This window comes from Engystomops pustulosus, chromosome 4 (genome assembly GCF_040894005.1).
Source record: "Engystomops pustulosus chromosome 4, aEngPut4.maternal, whole genome shotgun sequence".
NCBI classification, from domain to species: domain Eukaryota; kingdom Metazoa; phylum Chordata; class Amphibia; order Anura; family Leptodactylidae; genus Engystomops; species Engystomops pustulosus.
Window position 1 is genome coordinate 108,343,795 of NC_092414.1, and position 22,368 is coordinate 108,366,162.

Genomic DNA, 22,368 nt, shown 5'->3' on the forward strand with positions numbered 1-22,368 from the left:
AAAAACAAGCTCTGCTCCTTTCTCAGAACAGGAGTTGAAAAGGATATTTTGAACAAATCCATGGCTGAAAAATTACTACCCCCCTTCCCTCAAAAACCGACATGGTATTTTTTACCAAAAATTCATAAAACACTACAATCCCCCCCAGGACGCCCCATAGTGGCCGGAGTAGGCTCTGTCACCGAGCCCCTCTCCAGGTATGTGGATTGGATCCTACAACCCATTTTGCGGGAGATCCCCACATACCTGAAGGATACCAACGACTTTTTACGTAATTTAAAAGATGCCCCCTGGCAAGACGGGTTTATACTAGCTACCATAGACGTGGAAAGCTTGTATACGAGAATTCCCCATCACTTAGGTATAGATGCCGTTCGTAAAGTCTTGATTAATTCCGGCAGAGATATAAATTTTATAAACTTTATTTGTGATGCAATACAGTTCATTCTCACCAATAATACTTTTCAGTTTGAAGATACCTGGTATAGGCAGAGAGACGGGACTGCCATGGGCACGCCCATGGCCTGCACTTATGCCAATATATTTTTGGCCGTCCTTGAAGACAAATACGTTTTTTCAAAAGAAAACACCTATGCTAAGTACATACACTCATTTCTGAGATATGTGGATGACATTTTCGTTATATGGTCAGGAACAGAGGCGCAATTTCAGGAATTTATTACCTACATTAATAACAATAATATGAATATGTTTTTTACATTTAAAACCTCCAACACAGAATGCGAATTCCTTGATGTCCTAGTCCAGGTACGAAACTCTGCATTGACCACCACAGTATTCAGGAAGAGCACCTCGACTAACAGTCTTCTACATCATGACAGTTATCACCCTCAACACGTCAAAACAGCAGTCCCGTACGGACAGTTTGTACGCCTTAGACGGGTTAACAGTGAGGACGATGCTTTTTTGTCCCAAGCAGAGGACTTGAAAATAAGGCTATTTAAAAGAGGCTACCCCCCTCACACAATTAATGAAGCCTTTCAGAAAGCAGCTGCTCTTAAGCGCGAAAATCTCTTGCACCCCAAACACATTAGATACAGACATAAGAACCGCTTCACCTTTACCTTTAACTTTAGTCCCATGGCCCAAAGAATCAAAAATGCTATCCACAAAAATTGGTATATGCTGACCGAAGACCCAGTGCTCAAGGACTTAATTACCGCACCCCCCCTGATCTCTTTTAGGAGAACCAGAAGTATTAAAGATCATCTAGTACGCAGTCGATTACCCCCCATACAAAAGAACTGGCTTGATAGAACAGTTCCAAGCGGTAATTACTGTTGCGGTCACTGCAAGTTCTGTCCTCAAAACGTTAAAAAACGCGAGCTGAGCATCGGAGGGGTCAGAATAGTTCCACGTCAATTTATGTCTTGTAGATCACAATATGTAGTATATGTGGTTTTCTGCCCCTGCGGTCATTTTTATATTGGTAAAACCATCCGCTCCCTGAATATCAGGTTTAGCGAACATTGTCAGTCAGTAAAAAGTGGCAGGGGTGCTCCCAGACTCATTGAACATGTCAATAGGGCACATGGGGGGAATACTGGCATTCTCCGCTTCGGTGGCATTGAATATGTTCCAGTACCGCCTAACGGCGGGGACCGCCATAGGCAACTCCTAAGGAAGGAGGCAAGGTGGATCCTGAGAACCAATGCCATGGGCCCCCTAGGATTAAATGATAAGAACGATATGGGGGTGTTTTTGTAAGCTTACCTCCCATCCTGAGTAGTCATACCTTTGCGGTTGCGCATATTAGCGCGTATGCCCTGACTCTTCTCTCTGCTTATGCCAGGTTCTTCTCTTGTTCTATCATCTTTCGTTTCTCTGCATATGATTCAATAGAAATAGGCTTATTAGCAGAAATACGTTTACCATTCAAGTTAATCCTGTTATATGTTTTTTAATCCTGTATATGCTGCCTTGTCTGTACAGCGCTCTATGCATAGCTCGGCTCACTTCCGGCCGCTATGCCTCGCAGCGTTCCGGTTGCCGAGCAACGGGGGGGGTGTGACGCCTCGCCGGCTGTATTAAGAACCAGGTGAGGACGCCACACTCCATAGGCTGGAAAAAGCGCCGGACGGCGCGAAACGGCTGTCGCCTTTCCTTGACCCCCTGCTCCTATTCCTGCCCCGCTCTGGCTGTATCATGTCATAACGTTCTTATGTGAAGACTACAATAAAGAAGAAATTTTAACGGGTGAGTGCCGCAGATGTCTCCTTTTCTTTGTTCTTAGAAGTGCTGTTTGGGGAGTAGCCTAGAGACAGGGGCTTGGATTGGCGAAAGCTCGCCTGGCAGCGGAGCGCCAGCTCCATGCGCATCATGCGCTTCTTGCGCATCTGTTTACATTCCCCTCACCCGCCATATCCCAAACTTATAAGAACGCTACTACACTTAACTTGGTGCAGACTGGGACCGAGTCTGACCCTGGGGCTGGTCATATACTGCCGACGCAGAGAATTGCGGGGCCTACCTCGGTCCAGGTCTCAAAGGCCTACTATACCTCCTCCCACCCCTCCTCCACCTCCTCCTCCTCCGAATTACCATCCGTGGGCATGGCGCCATCAGTCGGTAGCTCTAGGCACAGCAGCAGTGCCGTTGCTAAGCGACAGCAGGCGGTGCTGAAACTGCTGAGCCTAGGCGATAAAAGGCACACCGCCCAAGAGCTATTACAGGGCATTCCACATCAAAGTTGTTAACTTTGTCGCCACCCTGCTGTGTAATCCACAAAATATACTTGCAAACTTTTACCATTTAGGGATATTATTTCAGCGCTTCTTGCGCATCTGTTTACATTCCCCTCACCCGCCATATCCTAAACTTATAAGAACGCTACTACACTTGATCTTATACAAAAGGTTCTTAGAAGTGCTGTTTGGGGAGTAGCCTAGAGACAGGGGCTTGGATTGGCGAAAGCTCGCCTGGCTGCAGAGCGCCAGCTCCATCCCAAGATCCAACTAACATAGTTGCAGCACCTTTAATCTACTACTAGTTCACTGCCTCCATAATAATAATAATAATCTTTATTTATATAGCGTCATCATATTCTGTAGCGCTTTACAAATCATAGGAAACAAATACAAATGTAATGTAACAGAGCACAACATTTGTATGGAACAACAGGAGTGAGGTCCCTGCTCGCCAGAGCTTACGGTTTATGAAGATGATGGGGTAACACGAGGTAAAAGAATATTTAATGGTCAAGCCATTCTTCTTAGGGAATAGAAAAAAATATAATAAATGGAATTGCTGTCGCTTGAACCACTCAGCCGTCATCTTATATACCAGGTCCAGGGTGAATGGGACTGCAGAGAAGTCTGGTGCCTGTTGGTTGCTGGATAACAGATGGGAGGACGACACAGGACGGGTTAGTAGAAGAGTTAAAACTTCATGCAGTTAATGAGTGTTATAGGCTTGCCTAAAGAAATGGGTTTTAAGAGCACGTTTGAAACTTTGGAGGTTAGGTATTAGTCTGATAGTCCGGGGCAGAGCATTCCATAGAATTGGTGCAGCTCTAGAGAAGTCTTGGAGACGCGAGTGGGAGGTCCGCACTAGGGTAGAGGTTAATCTAAGATCACTGGCGGATCTAAGAGCACGGGTTGGGCGATAGACTGAGATAAGAGAGGAGAGGTAGGGGGGTGCAGCATTATACAGAGCTTTATGGATGAGGGTTATTATTATTTTAAACTGTATTCGAAAGGAGACTGGCAGCCAGTGCAGCGACTGGCATGAACTGTAAGCATACATGGTCCCCTTATCAAACGAGCTGTGTCAGGCAGAATTTTGGGTTGTTTTCATGGCTTCCATGTTAACTTTGTCGCCACCCTGCTGTGTAATCCACAAAATATACTGGCAAACTTTTATCATGTACCGATATTATTTGAGCGCTTCTTGCTCACCTCCTTTGGTTCCTCTCTGACACCCATTGGTTTGAAGCCTGAGTCCAATTAGGGTATGTCGCCATGCCACTCTCTAGCCTGCTGCCGCTGCCTCTGCATGCCATCCCCTATAGTGTCAGGGTCAATTATTGGATGTTTTAGATGCTATCTAGCTTCATTCTGTCACTCTGTCATGGCCATGCTGTTGCCCATAATTTTGGCATAATGGTGCGATTAGGCAGCCTCAGAGGCATCCATGCATGCTGCCCCTGCTGTTTCCTGTCCATTTCCGTGGTGTTTCCATCCTTTTCTGAGGTTCCCAGGTGTTTGGCCAAGCTTCCCTGTGCAGAGCCTTGGTCCCCTTGAAAAATGCTCGAGTCTCCCATTGACTTCAATGGGGTTCGTTATTCGAGACGAGCACTCGAGCATCGGGAAAAGTTCGTCTCGAATAACGAGTACCCGAGCATTTTAGTGTTCGCTCATCTCTATTTACCACCTATAGATCATTTATATACATTTTGTAATTTTGTAACTTGAGGTGTTTTGTGTTAATTTGCCCTGCACTTATATTATTTTATACATTTCCTTTCAGCTCCTCTTAATGAAACTTAAACTTGCAAATCACTCCGCAATATGTTTTATTCTTTGCCTGTTACTTTACCTTGACTTGTCAAGGTAAAGTTGGGTAATCTCAACTACTTTTGAGTTGCCCTGACTTTCAATCAGCAAATTTTCCGGTCAATTCAAATAGCATCTACTGTGAAAGTAGCAATAGGCAGCTAATATCTGATCAATACTATGCTAAATGGGCAATGCAATTTTCTGATCTCATGACAGATCTAAAATTCCAAATATATATATATATATATATATATATATATATATATATATACAGTATATTTATATATATATATATATATATATATATATATATATAACAGTGTTATGTGGCTCATACAATACATTGATTCACCATTTTAGTAATACAAGTTGACATTTTGTAAAATTAAAAAATAACCACTTATTCAATTACTACTTCTTTTAGAGATCTTGAATGTATTTTATATTGTAAGATAGATATGCTGAATTGCCTGTGAAACTTTAAGTGTTGTTCAGTTGAAATGACAAGTACAAAAAAATCTGATCTAAAGACTGACGAGCACAAAAGTATAGAGATATACATCGCTGCTTCCTAACCTGACAGGATGGATCTGGCTTACTCTCTTAAAAACTGTCAGTCTTAGCACAACGTGAACACAAACTGCTGTAAAAATAGGTCATGACATTGACTTTGATGTACAGTATTATACTAGCTGGAGATTTGCCCAAGTGCTGCCTTTGCAAACTATTCTTTAAATACTAATTGAGCAAAAGTCCTGTCATTATTATTGTGTGACAAAAAGGTACAAAATATTTTAACATCAGAAATAACTAGACCCTCCTTATAGATAGACATTTTAACATGGCATCCATTTTATTTTATTTGCAAAGTTGGGGAATGTCACTGGGTGCTATCGAAACTCCCATTGAGGTTGCAATTCTAATCATCCGTGACAAAGTTTAACTATAAAGTTTAATGGGTTGTTTATTGAGTACTGTAGAATTTAATACCATACTGCAGGGTTATTGGACATATATCGGGATATGTGCACCAATTTTTTAGCATAAAAGTCCTGAAATAATCACAATTACTTGCGAAACCTTTGCCAGTGCACTCGCTGCACTGTGAAACTTCATGAGTGATCCATTGCCATTGTACACCAGGCAGGGTCTGACATAGAACTGTATGCCGATGCAGCTGCCACCTCAAGTGCATCAGGAGGCCAGAACCTCCTGATGTATCCAGTCCCGCCAGGGCAGGTGAGAGGTTATCAGACCACGGCATGCGAGTGCCGGAATATGATAGATGTTGCCCATTTTTTCTACGTTTTATGCTTGATCTTCGTAACCCCTTTGTAGTTGGCTGAACTATTACACGTTCATTAAGATTATAGGAAGTGTTTTACATCATAATGATTTTTTAGACCATAGCTAACCAGACTACTCCTCTAATGATCTGAATTAGAGATGACTGTGATCCCAGCTGCATAATATCTAATTATAAATACCATTTGTAGCTACCTTTGCTTTATATTCATTAATTCTACCCTTGGAAGAAATCATGTGAGAGGGGGGCGACCATCAAATCATATACGTGCTGTAACTGAGAGGCTCAAAATATTACATAAAAAGTACATAAAATCCAGAACTTTCTTATTTCATTTGCATGCAGTACCATGTCAATATAATATAAATTATAGAAGTAAAAATCTGAACATGTTTGTAATTAGGATATTGAAATGCTAAAAATCCTCCAGTGAAAAACCAAGTATAAAATTTAAGTAAAAAAAGCCAATCTCTGAAATGCAAAATAAACTGCCAGCCTCTACTAGTCATTGACCTTGTTAATTAAGCATTTTTTCAGCAAATTCTAAAGCTGCCTGGCATCTTTTTTACATGTTTAGACAGTGATAAAAGCCTGCTGAGCCCAATGAAAGATTTGACATGCATTGATTGCCTATAAATGTTTCAGTCGGTGTTAATTTTGGCTCTGCTATGTGAAGCAATGCAAATGCTTTATACAGACAGTAAATGTGGACTAATTAAACACTCATTAAAAATACATATCATACAGTTAATATCACCTTTAAATTAAAATGGACAGTAATATACAAAATAGGCTGGAAATAGGTGAAATGCTTTTGGCTTCTTTTGACTATTTCAGACATTAAATTTTGACATTTTGGTAGAAAGAGTCTAGAGATAAACAACTGCTGGAATGTAAGTCATGTAGTTGTAATTTAGTACTTTAACTAGCCTGTTTTGGGCTAAATGGATTTCTTTTTATTACGAGGGACATTTATAAGGACTATTATGCCAGTTTTCTATTGAACTGCCAGGCATTATGATTATTTGCCCATTTATGCCACCACTACTATTCTACATGTAAGAGGAGGGACATCCATCGCATGAAATACTTTTTTTTTGCTTTTTGAGCTGTGACTCTGGCATGCCCTAATAAGTGTATACCATATCAGACATGGGGATGTTGTTTTAGATTCCATTTGTAATGGTAGCCCTCCAGTGCTAAACTTTCATATAACAGAGAATAGGTTAATTGGAGATCTATGTTGTCAGGTGGTCAGGGTCATGCTTTTCTTTGTTAATTCAGGCTTTTTTCTGTATGTCACAGAGACATCCCTACATCTCATTGACTTTTTGCACTGTTTTCTGGCATTACAACAATCTTTTAGTAAGTCATGCAGATAAATACCTAACCCCCAAACACCAATATATACTTCTTGCAAATCTAATGTGCTTTGGAATCTTGGTCATTTAATTGACTATGGTTGCCTATGGCATTTTCACTATACAGTATTTGGTGGCATGTGCACTGATTAGCAATCAAGTCACAATCATTTAATAAGATAATAATAAAAAATTATAATGATTATAAATCCCAGCAAAATGTTACCATCATCTAGGCTTACAAATTAATATATAAAGACAAATATAACATCCTTGGCACCACAACATAAATTGAATATTTCACTTTACAATAATGAAGACACTCAAAACCACTCAAATTAAAGATTGTATGGTATGTAAATGAAGTTTAACAGCTTATGTAATTTTTAAATTCTAATTACTATATAGCTCAGAATACAGCAACTGTGTTCTTTTGTTTATTTTACCAATTCCAAGTAGAAACAGAGAAGACTCCTTTGTAAAGACTTTTTACTGCAAATCTGTGGAATAGCCTGTCTCTGGAGTTGGTCACAGCAGAAACAACAGAGAGCTTCAAAAAGGACAAAGTTGCATTAATTGTTATGTTTTAGTACAGAATTGTGATCTCATACATCCCTTCCCCTAGCATATTCCCTTGCTCTTCTTGCTTTCTAGATATATATGTTTATGTAACTGAAATAAGCGTTGTGCTATAAACAACCTTTGCATAAACCAATTCTACAGGTAAATATAACACTCTACATGATTTATCATTCCAAATATCATTCCTCTTTTTCCACTTTTTAGCTTCCGGTCTCTTGCACCCTAAACTGATTATAACTGTTTAATTCATATTCAAAGACAAAATTGACTTTGACCCCTGTTAAGGATCAGGTAACATGTTGTTCCTGTTACTTGTTTACTATCGTGGTGTTGTATTGTAGGTTGTGCAACCTGGCCGCCCGATACATCAGCTGCGGTGAAGGGACAGAGTTTCTCATGGCAATGCACAAAGTGCTGGCGTATGATAAATCACTGATAAAGACCACACAATACAAACATATAAGAGTAGTCAACAAAATACTGGACCAAGGGGAAATTTCAATACAGGATCAATAGGAAAAATGATAGTCATAAAACAGGCAAAGGGTCAGGGAATCCAGATTACAGAAGTCAAGATAATCGCCATCTAGCTCCACATTAGCCTTATGGCAAGCATGCAAGAAATAGAATGCAAGCCTTTTATGAAGTATCAGTGTCCGGGTAAAAAAGATTTCGGTATCCTGCCTTGTCAGGAACAACTCCATTTCTTTATTTAGGCAAGTTATAAAATTCCATAGCAAGTAATCTTTCCCAACGCCTTTTGAACGGACTAGCCGTTCGCAGCCATGACTAAGAATGGCTAGTCCATTCAAAATCCGTTGGCAAAGATTACTTGCTATGGAATTTTATAACTTGCCTAAATAAAGAAATGGAGTTGTTCCTGACAAGGCTGGATATCAAAATCTTTTTTATTGTTTATACTGCCCAAGCAGAAGGGCAATCCGCACCATACTAGGACACTCTATATCGTTGGAAGGTGAGCTGGTCTTCATCTTATTTTCTCATCTGTGTCCTGGTCCAGAATATATTTAGATCAGTTCTCTGTCATCCAGACAGGGCAGACTAACAGAGAGAAAGGTGAGTGAAGAAAGACTCTGTCCATCTCGGTTAACTTAACTGATGGGTGAAATAGAAATCAGTGTTGAGACTAGTAAAGACAGAATTAAACAAAATATCCCTTATCCCTGCATTCTCAACTGTACTTTACAGACAGAGGATAGTGCTGAAGCCTGAAGGGGCACAGATGTTACACAAACTTTCCATCTCTTCCTTGGTGCTGCTTCCCTTTCTGTAAGACTTAGTTTAGAAGAGTAGGATCTACTCTTCTTTTTTTGCAGTTTATCAGAATAATTATAGCAGGTCATATTTACCCTTGAGCTAAGGGAGAGCTTATAATTAGAGAGAGATCCTGCAGTAAATGTTCTGAAAAGTCATCTGGATCAACCGGTAAGGCTTTGGGGGATATTTATCATACAACAACGTATGATAACCCCACTTTTTCTCTTTTGCAGACCGATACATCAAGAGGATCCGACTGGGTCCTGCTCAGGGTTTATTTCTACGCCAGGCTCTGACTGGTGTAGAAATAAACGCAGCCGACGAATTTTAACAATTTGAAAATTCCCTGGCTGCAGGGAGTGTGCAGGCGTTGGGGTAGTAACACCCCATGCCGGTCAACTCTCGACCAGCCGCCCCCTCCACATGGCCGGCTGGGCTCCCCCTTCATGCCCCCTGGCGTGAAGGTGGTAGATTGGGATAGATAATAACAAGTACTAGCAATAAGCTAGCATTTGTGATTATTTCAGGGATTCTATGCCACTGACATGGCACAAAGGCCCTAATAAATATCCCCCTTTAAATCTATTTGGTAAGTAGATCTTTTTGATCCTAAAATGTTCAGTTTCAACAGTTCTAAATTTAATGTTTCATTCCTGACCTTTCATAAGCCCTGTTTATTTATATACAGTAAGGATTGATCATAGTAGATAGTGGAATATCTATTTGACCTTAAGGTTTAGTTTCATGCTATGTATGACCTAAAGGTTGATGTTTCAAATTGACTTTTAGAGTGTATATTATAAAGAAAAGGGCAAATGAAAGTCTTCATTGTATTTTATTTTTTTGTCTTACTCATCTTTTTCATTTTTTTCTATTAAACTTTTCAACTATGTACATTTTCTAAGAAACTAAATATAAAAAAATGGAATAGCCAAAAAATCTATTGATCCATAATTAGTTATTTTTAAGAAAGAAAAAAAGATCTTTATGATTTGAATTTTAGTCTATAATGCATTTAAATTGCCTGCAGAAAGAACTACCGGCCGCCACATGACCATCCCACTTTGTGGAGGGCTCTGGCGAAGACCAGGAGTTCACTTAGATTCCGCTCCCAGGTTGTGGCTAGTATTGTTATCTCCTGCAGTCTCCCCTGAGACTGTGACAGAAAGATCCGGCCATGGACGCCGCCAAGGTCATGATCTCTGCAAAAGTCATGGACAGTGTCAAGGATCCGTACCAGCTTCTGGGTTACCTCCCCAGCACTATTGCCCAGCAGTCCCAAGAGATTGCTGCACAAAAAGAACTCTTGGACAAACTCTCTGCCACCCTGCGGTTTATTGCCTCTCAGTAGCCTCCTGTTGCTTCTGTCTCCCAGCCATGTTTTTTGTCAGCAGACTCTGGACCAGATTTTTTGCGGCTGATCCAGAGTCTTCACCGGCCTCACCTGAGGCCGCTCCAGAGTCTCCACCGGCCTCCCCTGAGGCCGCTCCAGAGTCACCACCGGTCTCCCCTGAGGTCGCTCCGGTGTGCCAAGAGCTGACCCAGCCTGCGGCTTCCCAGGTATTCTCGGTGCCTGCTCTCCTCCTAAGGTGTCTTATCACCAAGAAGAACTGTAGGAGGCGAAGAAGGAAGAACTGCGGGCTGAAGAAGAACAGAAGAGGGGCCCTAAGGGGGATACTGTCATGGGTGACCCCACGTTCCATTTCTCGGATCGCGGGGGCACCCGTGTCCCAGTCTGCCGCGTGGTCCCCGGTCCATTCCTGTCACGGGTGTCCCCGCAATCCATGTTGCAGATTGCGGGTCACCCGCTCCCCCCGGGTCAGTGTTTACCTGTCCTGGCTCCTGATGGCTCCATTGCGGTCCCGTCCAGGCTGCAAGTCTGTCTCCTGTGTAGGCATATAGTCTAGTATAAGTTTTCTCAGGTATTTGTGGTATAATTCGGTGCCTCAGGTTGGCTGGAGTGAAGAGGCCAAAGACAAGGGGACATTTTAGGTTGACGGCTATAAAAAAGGATATTAACATGTCCTTTATTATGTAGCCCACTTATTATAAAGACAGACAACAGAAAAAAGGAGCACTGTCAGAGGTTAGCTACAGAAAAGGGAGAGGGTAACGAAAAAAGTGGCACTTTAAAGGGGGACTACAGAAAAGGGGGACTGCATGCAAACTACATTTGGCAGTTGATATTGTTGTAGAAAGTACACTTCAATCATTTACCCCTTTCCAACATGTGATGTATAAGTAGATCACACATCAGCTGCGGTGTATGGAGAGAGCTCATGGGCATGTGATAACTCTCTGATCTCTACCAGTAGCTAAAAAGCTGACACCCACGGCCATCTTGGCTTAGATTGTCCTTCTCCATGACCCCATCTCTGTATAGTTTCTGATCATGTGTTACAATGTGCCCGTGGCACGTTATAATAGATGATAAGTGAAATCCCCATAATCCCCACTGTAGTATAGCAATATATGGTAGTATTAATCAGACAACCTAGGGCGAAAGTACACTAGGGGGTCTGGAAAATAGTAAAAAAAAATAATAATAAAAAACCACTAAAACTTTAATTCACCCTCCTTTCCCTACACATCTTAGAAACCACTGTGTCCGAAAATGTCTAATCTTTCAAAATATAGTAACAGTTATTGAACCCTGTGAAAAATAGCGTCCAAAAGTCCTAAACTGCAATTTTTTCACCATTTTGCAGCACATAAACATTTTTATAAAAAATGAGCAAAAGGTGTACAGTACTCAAAATAAAAGCAATGAAAATGTTATCTCATCTTACAAAAAATGACATGTCATACAGCTCAGAACACTGAAGGTTAGCAAACTTTTTTCATGTATGGAGACACCATTAAACCTATATAAGTTTAGTATGCACGCGATTATACCGACCCAAATAGTAATCCAATGAAGAAAGGATTTCCAGCGCAAACTCTTCTCTGGTTAAAAACTTGCTTTATTGGTGCAACAGTACATCGGGTATGTTCACAGTGAAGACAAAACGATCAACGCGTTTCGGCTATGCAGCCTTAGTCATGATCTAGTTTAACAGGTAAAATTTAACCCTTTATATAAAACTGACAAAGACGGTCACATGACCGAATTTGTGAAACAGGGAGGGAGGGGAAAACAGGTTTAACCCTTCACAAAAGAAGAGACATACTGCAAATGCCTAGCCTGATAAATCACATAAAGGCAAAAAGTACAAATGAGGAAGAAAGTAGATGACAGAATACATATTAAAACTACACGTTTTCTTTCAGTAACTGGTTATCAGATCGTGCCTATGGTTCATCCCTTTTGGTTGTCTAGTTTCTAGGACGAAAATCCAATAGGATTCTCTATTCAAAAGCTTTTTTTGCAAATCTCCGCCTCTAGCGGGTTTGGAGACTTTTTCAATACCTGTCCATTTAAAACTAGAGATGTCTCCTTTATGAACATCTCTAAAGTGCTTAGTGAGGGAAGAGACATTGAATGAGTTGTTTGTTACATCTGACATGTGTCGTCTTATACGAACTTTGGCCGGACAAGTTGTGCATCCTACGTATTGTATTCTACAAGTGATGCAAAATGCCAGGTAGATGATGTTGGAAGTGTTGCAGTTGATATATGATTTTATAGGGTGCGTGTACAAGGTTCTGTATGAAGTAAAGGAATCCCCTCTCATAATAAATTCACATGCTTTGCAGCGTTTATGTCCACATTTGTGGCATCCTGGATAATCTAGCCAAGTTCTTCTATCTTCCTCCATTTTTTCGCTGGTAAATAGGCTGGGGGACAGAATGGAGCCTATAGTCTTTCCCTTTTTAGCTACAAATCTAACTCCCCGGCTAATGGTGTCATGATGGTCCTTGTCACAAAGAAGTACAGGTAAGTATTTTTTAATAATTTGTTTGATCTTATGAAATTGATTGCTGTATTGTGTGGAAAAAGTGACTTGTTGTAATTTGGTATTGGGTTATCATACTTTTTGTGCAAAAGTTGTAGTCTAGATTTTTTCTTTACCCTATTGAGAGATGTTGTAATAAGGTGATTGCTGTACCCTCTCTCCCTTAATCTCTCTGCAACAAGGGCAGCTTCCCTTGTAAAAATGTCTTCGTTGGAACAGTTTCTTTTGAGTCTGATAAACTCACCATATGGGATGTTATTGGTAACGTGTTTAGGGTGACAGGATGAGGATAGTGTTCTGTCTTCACATACGTCACAGCTGTGTATACTCTGACATACAGCATAAACCTTCCTGTCTTCCAATAAGCTAGACTGTTGTGGTTATGTAGTCAAACTTTATTGCTCCAAAAGGTTGACAACTGAACAGTGAGGATTTGGATATTCAGATGTCTGTTTAATGGTAAAACTGAAACAAGCACATATAGGTAATCAGAATAAAGTACAGATCTATAATCCTGCAAGAACAGTAGGAATACATTTACATGTATATAACATAATGTATGTTAGCCAGTCTACTTACAAAGCATTACAGTTCATTAACAGTAACTGAGTTCATAGACTATAACATTATTTTACACCTCTTACCAGCTATGCTGTTCACAAGGAATGAAAAGGAGAAAATATATGGCGGGTAGAATGACTAAGATGGAGAGTGTCTGATCTCCCCAAAGTACAGTCTCAAAATGGTGTAAGCTCCCACAATGCATTTCACCTACCAATAAGATTGCATTAAGTCATAGGTCACATGACAATGACATAAGCATTAGACAATTACATGGTTTACAACTAATAACAATAACAGCTGACAGCCACTAGGCGGCGTACTAACCAAAAATTAAACATAATGATCATAATGTGGTCAACAATGCTTTCCACCTTATGCCCTCATTGAAGGGCAGAACAGATAGTAGGATCGAGTTACCCGCTGTGGGTTTTCTGAATGGTGAAAACCCACAGCGGGTAACTCGATCCTACTATCCTCATCCTGTCACCCTAAACACGTTACCAATAACATCCCATATGGTGAGTTTATCAGACTCAAAAGAAACTGTTCCAACAAAGACATTTTTACAAGGGAAGCTGCCCTTGTTGCAGAGAGATTAAGGGAGAGAGGGTACAGCAATCACCTTATTACAACATCTCTCAATAGGGTAAAGAAAAAATCTAGACTACAACTTTTGCACAAAAAGTATGATAACCCTATACCCAATACCAAATTACAACAAGTCACTTTTTCCACACAATACAGCAATCAATTTCATAAGATCAAACAAATTATTAAAAAATACTTACCTGTACTTCTTTGTGACAAGGACCATCATGACACCATTAGCCGGGGAGTTAGATTTGTAGCTAAAAAGGGAAAGACTATAGGCTCCATTCTGTCCCCCAGCCTATTTACCAGCAAAAAAATGGAGGAAGATAGAAGAACTTGGCTAGATTATCCAGGATGCCACAAATGTGGACATAAACGCTGCAAAGCATGTGAATTTATTATGAGAGGGGATTCCTTTACTTCGTACAGAACCTTGTACACGCACCCTATAAAATCATATATCAACTGCAACACTTCCAACATCATCTACCTGGCATTTTGCATCACTTGTAGAATACAATACGTAGGATGCACAACTTGTCCAGCCAAAGTTCGTGTAAGACGACACATGTCAGATGTAACAAACAACTCATTCAATGTCTCTTCCCTCACTAAGCACTTTAGAGATGTTCATAAAGGAGACATCTCTAGTTTTAAATGGACAGGTATTGAAAAAGTCTCCAAACCCGCTAGAGGCGGAGATTTGCAAAAAAAGCTTTTGAATAGAGAATCCTATTGGATTTTCATCCTAGAAACTAGACAACCAAAAGGGATGAACCATAGGCACGATCTGATAACCAGTTACTGAAAGAAAACGTGTAGTTTTAATATGTATTCTGTCATCTACTTTCTTCCTCATTTGTACTTTTTGCCTTTATGTGATTTATCAGGCTAGGCATTTGCAGTATGTCTCTTCTTTTGTGAAGGGTTAAACCTGTTTTCCCCTCCCTCCCTGTTTCACAAATTCGGTCATGTGACCGTCTTTGTCAGTTTTATATAAAGGGTTAAATTTTACCTGTTAAACTAGATCATGACTAAGGCTGCATAGCCGAAACGCGTTGATCGTTTTGTCTTCACTGTGAACATACCCGATGTACTGTTGCACCAATAAAGCAAGTTTTTAACCGGAGAAGAGTTTGCGCTGGAAATCCTTTCTTCATTGGACTGCTCTTTGCCCTTGCCTTGGGCGTTTCCGTGCCTGCAACTCACCGGTTTGTGTAAAGGGAGTGAGTAGAGCTGATTTGGACTCTTTATACGACCCAAATAGTAAATTAGACATGACATTTGGGGTGCACAGTGAAAGTCATAAAAACCAAGCCCACGAGAAAATGGTGCAAATTTTTTCACCAATATCACTGCATTTGGAAATTTTTCCAGCTTTCCACTACATGGCATGGAATATTAAATACCATTACTACAAAGAAAACAAGCCCACTTTACATGAAAAAATAAAAAAGTTAGATTCTTCAAGCTGAGGAGTAAAAAATATGAATTTGCTTATATTCCTATTTATTTATAAACATGACCTTCATTTAGGTATTATTATGAGTGTGTAAACAATTTTTCACAAATACAGCTGGTGGAAGGTTTACAAAAAGCCCTGTTAACTAACTGAAACCCTTCTTTTAGCTAAAAATTGTTTCCCTCATATCCCTATATTGTCATCTTTAAATAGGGCTAGGGATATCTTTAGAGAGTTAAGAGAAGTGTGGCCTCCTCAGGCTGAAAACAGCAATTCATCTCCATGCTTTCTCAGGATGCTGTAGTAATGTCATGTGACCAGGGTGACATCATCTACGGTCCTTTAGCTTTCTAACATGAGCAAACTCTTCACCATGCATATATCTGATCACATGAAATTGTAGCATCCTGCATGGAGCCAGAGAGGCGAAGAAGTCCATGCAGGCATTCTGTGATTTAATGTGATCAGATATATGCATGCGGCATGGATTGCTAATGTTAGGGGGCTAAAGGACCTGAGTTGATGTGAGCATGCTGAAAAAGCATGAGGAGGAGATAATGGATGCAGCTTGAAGAGGCCACCATCCCCTTGATTCACAATAGATAGCCCTGTATACCTGGTAAAATTATAAAGACAATTTAAGGGAATCTGAGGGAAACAACTGTCTTTTTTTAGCTAAAAGACGGTTTCCACTGCTTTGTGGGAACCTGCCACTATATGTATTTGTGAAAAATGTGGTGACAGATTGTCATTAAGACATTAGGGCACATTTACTAAGGGTCCTCGGACAGCAATTCCATCGGGTTTTCCCGAATATTTCCATTTTGCTCTGTTTTGTGCTGAATTGTCCTGGGTATTTGCCGTACGTGATCGGATTGTGGTGCATCAGCGCCGGCTTGAATGCAACAGAAATCGTGGGCGTGGTCGTCGGACAACCCAACGGATTCGGAAAAACCAAGAAATGTAAAAAACGAAATGTGTCGCAAGATCAGCACTCACATGCACCAAGAAGAAGAATGTGAACTTCGGCGGACCTCGCCGCAGCAGCGGCCTATGCAGGAACTCAGACGCATGATCTTAGTGAATTGCGTCGGACCCGCATCCTCGCCGGACATCGCACAGCGGAATTGCGACAGGACCGGGTAAGTAAATGTGCCCCATTGTTTTTCTAAAACATCAGAACCATAAACATCTGCCAAACTTATCAGAAGATAGCATAGATTTCTAAACAGTCAAACGGGCAGATGGAGCGGTACCCCTGGTTCAAGACACGGCATGTGCCTTATCATAATTTAGGCTAATAGCTTCGGTAACCAAGCAGTTATCAAGTCTAGCATACAAAAAGGCTGGTCTTGACAAATGTCCCCGGATGAATGGAAATAATTATTGTGATTTCTAGTATTAACATTTATATTCAATTTGGCACAGACAAAGCAGATCAGATAAAGCTGCATTGTAATTCTTCTTCCTCACATCCCCTATTCCTGCTCAAATCGCTGATAATTATTTACAGCAGTCATGTTGCACTATTCAACTTGGCTGCCTTGATTTTGACTCAAAGTCTCATGTTGTAGCATAGGATTCTTTCTAAACGGAATCTGTCTTTTATACCATTAAACTAACAGACCTCTCAGGAAGGCTACGAAGTATCCTTTTCTAACATTCCTGCTTATGTTTCAAATAAAAAAGCTGTAAAAAATTGCCTCCGAAGACATTAGCAAATAAGCTCAGAAGAATCATTTTTATGGCTGAGAGGAGTCATGCTGAGGTGCTGGAGAGAGTATCAATTCAAACATAGCCATTTTGGGCTCTTTGGTATCACTTCTAGAACTATAGCTCATTTTAAAAACCGATAATAATGTTTTAAAATGTTTCTCTATCTGTCGGCATATAGAATTGAGATACAGGCAGTTAAAAACATGGTTTGGAATTGGGTTAAACTGCTTTATCTCTGGATCCATAGGTCGCACAACCACAATCTTAATGCATTTAGAAAGATGTAAACTTTATATTTAAATCAGAACCATGATTTAGGTACTATAGATCCTTCATTATTTGCTAATGAATTAGTAGGAATTTTTTTTTATCAGTGAATAGGAAAGCAGGTGAATAGTGCCCTTTAAGCCACTTATTCAATTGGAGCGTCCTTTTAAAGGAAACCTACCACTTGTAGTGGCAGGTTTCCGATGGCAATACCGAGCACCAGCTCAGGGTGAGCTGGTGCCGGAGCTTATTTTAGTTAGTGTTTTAAACCGCGGTATCGCGGTTTAAAACACTTTTTAAACGCTATAGCCGGCGCAGGCAGGTACGCGCTCGGCGCTTACCGTGCGCGCGGCTACATAGGAAGTGAATGAGAGCCGCGTGCACGGTAAGCGCCGAGCGCGTACCTGCCTGCGCCGGCTATAGCGTTTAAAAAGTGTTTTAAACCGCGATACCGCGGTTTAAAACACTAACTAAAATAAGCTACAAGTGGTAGGTTTCCTTTAAGGAAGATCCACAAACTGCAACACATTAGTCAGAAGTGTTTGATTAAAATATTAGAAATATACTATATTAATTGTGAAATACTCCTAATTTATTATATACAGATGTATCTTCTATTATCCTTCTTCCTAACTGGATATGTCAAAATCTATGTCACAAGTAATATTTTTCTTTTCAAGAAAGTGATTCAAATGGATGTACTGCATGGGTGACTACCCACATGTATTGTGAATTGTGGCCTGTTAAGTATAGCTGCACAAGATGTAAATCTTCATGTGGGGAAACCGCATAAAGGTTGGCATCAAAAGCAACCTGTAAAATATGAACTAGTAAGCATGGATATCCGGTGCAAACAACTTGCAGATTTTCATGTGATGTTATAATTGACTTAAAGGAAATAAATCATTTAAAAAAAACAAGAAAGCATACAAGGATACTCACCTCGGCTCCTCTTCATTCCAAAGCTTAACACACTAGGATCATATACAAAAGAAAGTTAAAAAAGCAGCACAGTGTGCGGGGACAAGATTACCGGCTCTCCGGGTTGCTAATATTGCACGCTGGGAGCATGGGAGTGGGAGCGGACGTTACCTGAGAGGCTTGAATTCTCTCCTCTCGTGGAAGAGGGATGTGGCGAGGACATGCATAATCAGCAGCCAGGAGCACCGGACATCTTGTTCCTGTGCTCCATGCTGCTTTTTATAATTTACTCTTCTAAGTGATCCCAGTATGTAAAACTTAAGGGAGGACAACGCTGGGATCAGAATAAATAGTAATGTAGATGAGTATCCTTAGATGGTTTCTTGTTTTTTAAAATGGTTGACTTGCTGTCAGTAGGTGGGGGGAAAGACAACCAGACAGTGAGCCCTGAGGCTGAACCCCCTCCCACTGTCCCTACCTACTTGCCTCAAGACAGCTCTAGCAACTGCGGACAACCTCGGTGGCGGTCCCTATACTATGTAAGTGACACACGTAACTGGACAAGACAGACAACACAATAAGGGGTAGTCGACAAGCCAGAATCAAAACCAGAAGAATCGCAGTACAAATTCAGTAGGCAAAAACGGTAGTCAAAGTCAGGCAAAGGTTCGGCAACGATAACAGAAGGTACAAAGAGGTCACAGGGAAATATGGGGAGCTGGGATATCCAGGTAAGAACTTAGACAATAGCCAGCACGCAATTGAGCCACTGGCAGCCTTATAAGTAAAGCTGGAGAGACAGACAAGAAGCTGATAGGACTAGTGCTGATTAGAGCTGAAATCAGCTGCATCAGTCCAGCAAAGACCAGGTAACTCATTAACTGCTGGACCATAGTCATCGGGTGTGTCCAGACTCCAGAGGCACAATTCACACTGAACGGTTCTGACAGTACCCCCCCTCTTATGAGGGGCCTCAGGACCCTTAATCATTGGACCAGGCTTAGAAGGATTATGTAAATGGTACCGCCGGACCAGACGGGGCGCATGCATGTCTTTAGCAGAGATCCACGTGCGCTCCTCCGGTCCGAAACCCTTCCAGTGGACCAGATACTGTAAGGAGTCCTGTACCCAGCGGGAATTCAGAATTTTCTCCACCTCATACTCCAATTCCCCCTGGACGATGAGTGGAGCCGGAGGAGGTGAAGGCAACACCGATGGCACATATCTTTTAAGAAGAGACTTATGAAACACAGGATGGATACGAAGAGCATTGGGTAGTTTCAACCTAAAGGTTACCGGATTAATGATTTCCACAATGGTATAAGGTCCAATATATTTGGGTGCCAGTTTCCCTGACTGCACCCTAAGTTTCAGATTTTTAGCTGAAAGCCAGACCTTCTCACCTAGTACATATTGCTGACCAGATATACGTCTTTTATTAGCATGTCTTTGATAAGCCTCTTGGGCTTTTACCAAGTTCTGATGAGCTTGGGCCCAAACTGTGCACAGTTTAGAGAAAATGGCCTCGGCTGAGGGATTAATAGATTCTGCAGAATGAACAGACGAGTACCTGGGGTTAAAACCATAATTACAGAAGAAAGGTGACATCTTAATAGAACGTTGTTCATGATTGTTTATAGCAAACTCTGCTAGAGAAATGAAGTCTTTCCACTTATTCTGAGTATCAGCCACAAAACATCTTAGAAATTGCTCTAACGATTGATTGGTCCTCTCTGTCTGTCCATTGGTCTGAGGATGGAATGCAGACGAGAAGGACAGAGAGATACCTAATTTGCCACAGAACTCCCTCCAAAACCTAGCCACAAACTGGACACCCCTGTCGGAAACAACATTCTCAGGCACCCCATGAAGACGTAGAATATGATTAATAAAAAGTGTGGCGAGTGTGCGAGCGTTAGGCAGTTTGCGTAGTGGGATGAGATGACACATCTTAGAAAATCTATCCACCACTACCCAAATGACTGTCTTACCCTTAGATAGTGGCAAGTCGGTAATAAAATCCATAGAAAGATGCGTCCAAGGTCTCATAGGAACCGGTAGAGGATGTAACAGACCCTCGGGTGGTCTACGAGGGACCTTGGACCTAGCACAAACCTCACAAGCTTCGACAAAAGCCTTGACATCTCGAGCCCAAGATGGCCACCAGTAATGGCGAGAGAGCAGATACTTAGTACCTGCCACACCTGGATGACCAGACAAAACTGAACTATGAATCTCTTCAAGAACTCGGAGTCGAAGGTTAGGCGGTACATACAACAAAGAGTCTGGAGTGTTATGAGGTGCTTGACCCTGAGATTCTGCAATCAGGGTCACCAAGTCAGGTTGCAAAATAGACACTACTACCCCGGGTCTTAAAACAGTATCAGATTGAGTCCTGGGGGAACTTTCTATATCAAAGCTACGAGACAAGGCGTCAGCCTTGATATTACGGGAACCAGGTCGGTAAGTGACTTCAAAATCGAATCTGGTAAAAAACAAAGCCCATCGGGCTTGACGTGGCGAGAGACGTTTAGCATTGTCTAGGTAAACCAGATTCTTATGATCAGTGAGTACCACCACCTTATGTTTGGCACCTTCAAGGAAATGCCTCCATTCATCAAATGCCAACTTGATGGCCAATAGTTCTCTATTACCGATATCATAGTTACATTCAGCTTGAGAGAACTTCTTTGAGAAGAACGCAATAGGTCGCAGGTTAGTAAGAGTGTCCGATCCTTGGGACAACACCGCTCCTACCCCTACCTCTGATGCGTCCACCTCCACAATAAATGGACGTTCAAAATTAGGTTGAGTCAATACTGGGGCCTCTGAAAAACACTTACGGAGCTTGTCAAAAGCTCGGATAGCCTCATGAGACCAGTTGACAAGATCTGCCCCCTTCCTGGTGAGATCAGTAAGTGGTTTGGCTATAACAGAAAACCCCTTAATAAATTTCCTATAATAATTAGCGAACCCCAGAAATCTTTGTAAGGCCTTCAAATTATTGGGACGTTCCCACTTTTCGATGGCCACCACCTTAAGGGGATCCATACGGAAGGAATTAGGGGTGATGTAGTAACCTAAAAAAGAGACCTCCTGGATACCAAACTGACATTTAGACAACTTAGCAAACAGACTGTTTTGTCTAAGCAGTTCCATCACTACACGAACATGTTTTATGTGTGAAGCCCAGTCGGGAGAAAAAATCAAAATGTCATCTAAGTAGACCACAAGAAAACGACCTAGATGCTGACGAAATATATCATTCACAAAATGTTGAAAGACCGCCGGGGCATTACATAGACCGAAAGGCATCACTAGATATTCAAAATGACCCTCTGGTGTATTGAAAGCGGTCTTCCATTCATCACCCTCTCTGATTCTAATCAAATTGTAAGCCCCTCGCAAGTCTATCTTGGAGAACCATTTGGCCCCCACAATTTGGTTAAATAAGTCAGGAATCAGGGGTAGAGGGTGTTGATTCTTAACAGTGATTCTGTTAAGTTGTCGATAATCTATACAGGGTCGTAATCCCCCATCCTTCTTTCCCACAAAAAAGAACCCTGCTCCCAATGGGGATGAAGATGGGCGAATGTGACCCTTCTGGAGACTTTCCTTAATATACTCCCGCATAGCCTCCCTTTCCGGACAAGACAAGTTAAAAATACGACCTCGAGGAAACTTGGCGCCGGGAATTAATTCAATGGCACAGTCGTATGATCTGTGTGGCGGCAATCCGTCCACAGTTTTTTCATCAAATACATCCGCATAATCGGACAAAAAACTCGGAATATCCTCTTCCATGGAAGAGCACTCAGCAAAAGAAACCACCTCACAATGGGAGTCACATTCAGTCCCCCATTTCACCAGTTCCCGGTTTGCCCAATTAAAAACAGGATTGTGCTTC

The 22,368-nt window shown here is 41.3% G+C and overlaps 1 protein-coding gene across 2 annotated transcripts in view; it reads right to left on the bottom strand.

Annotated features, from left to right (window-relative positions):
• Positions 1-22,368, bottom strand: part of GRM8 (glutamate metabotropic receptor 8) — a 682,838-nt gene that overhangs the window by 67,606 nt on the left and 592,864 nt on the right. The gene's annotated exons all lie outside the window — the stretch shown is intronic.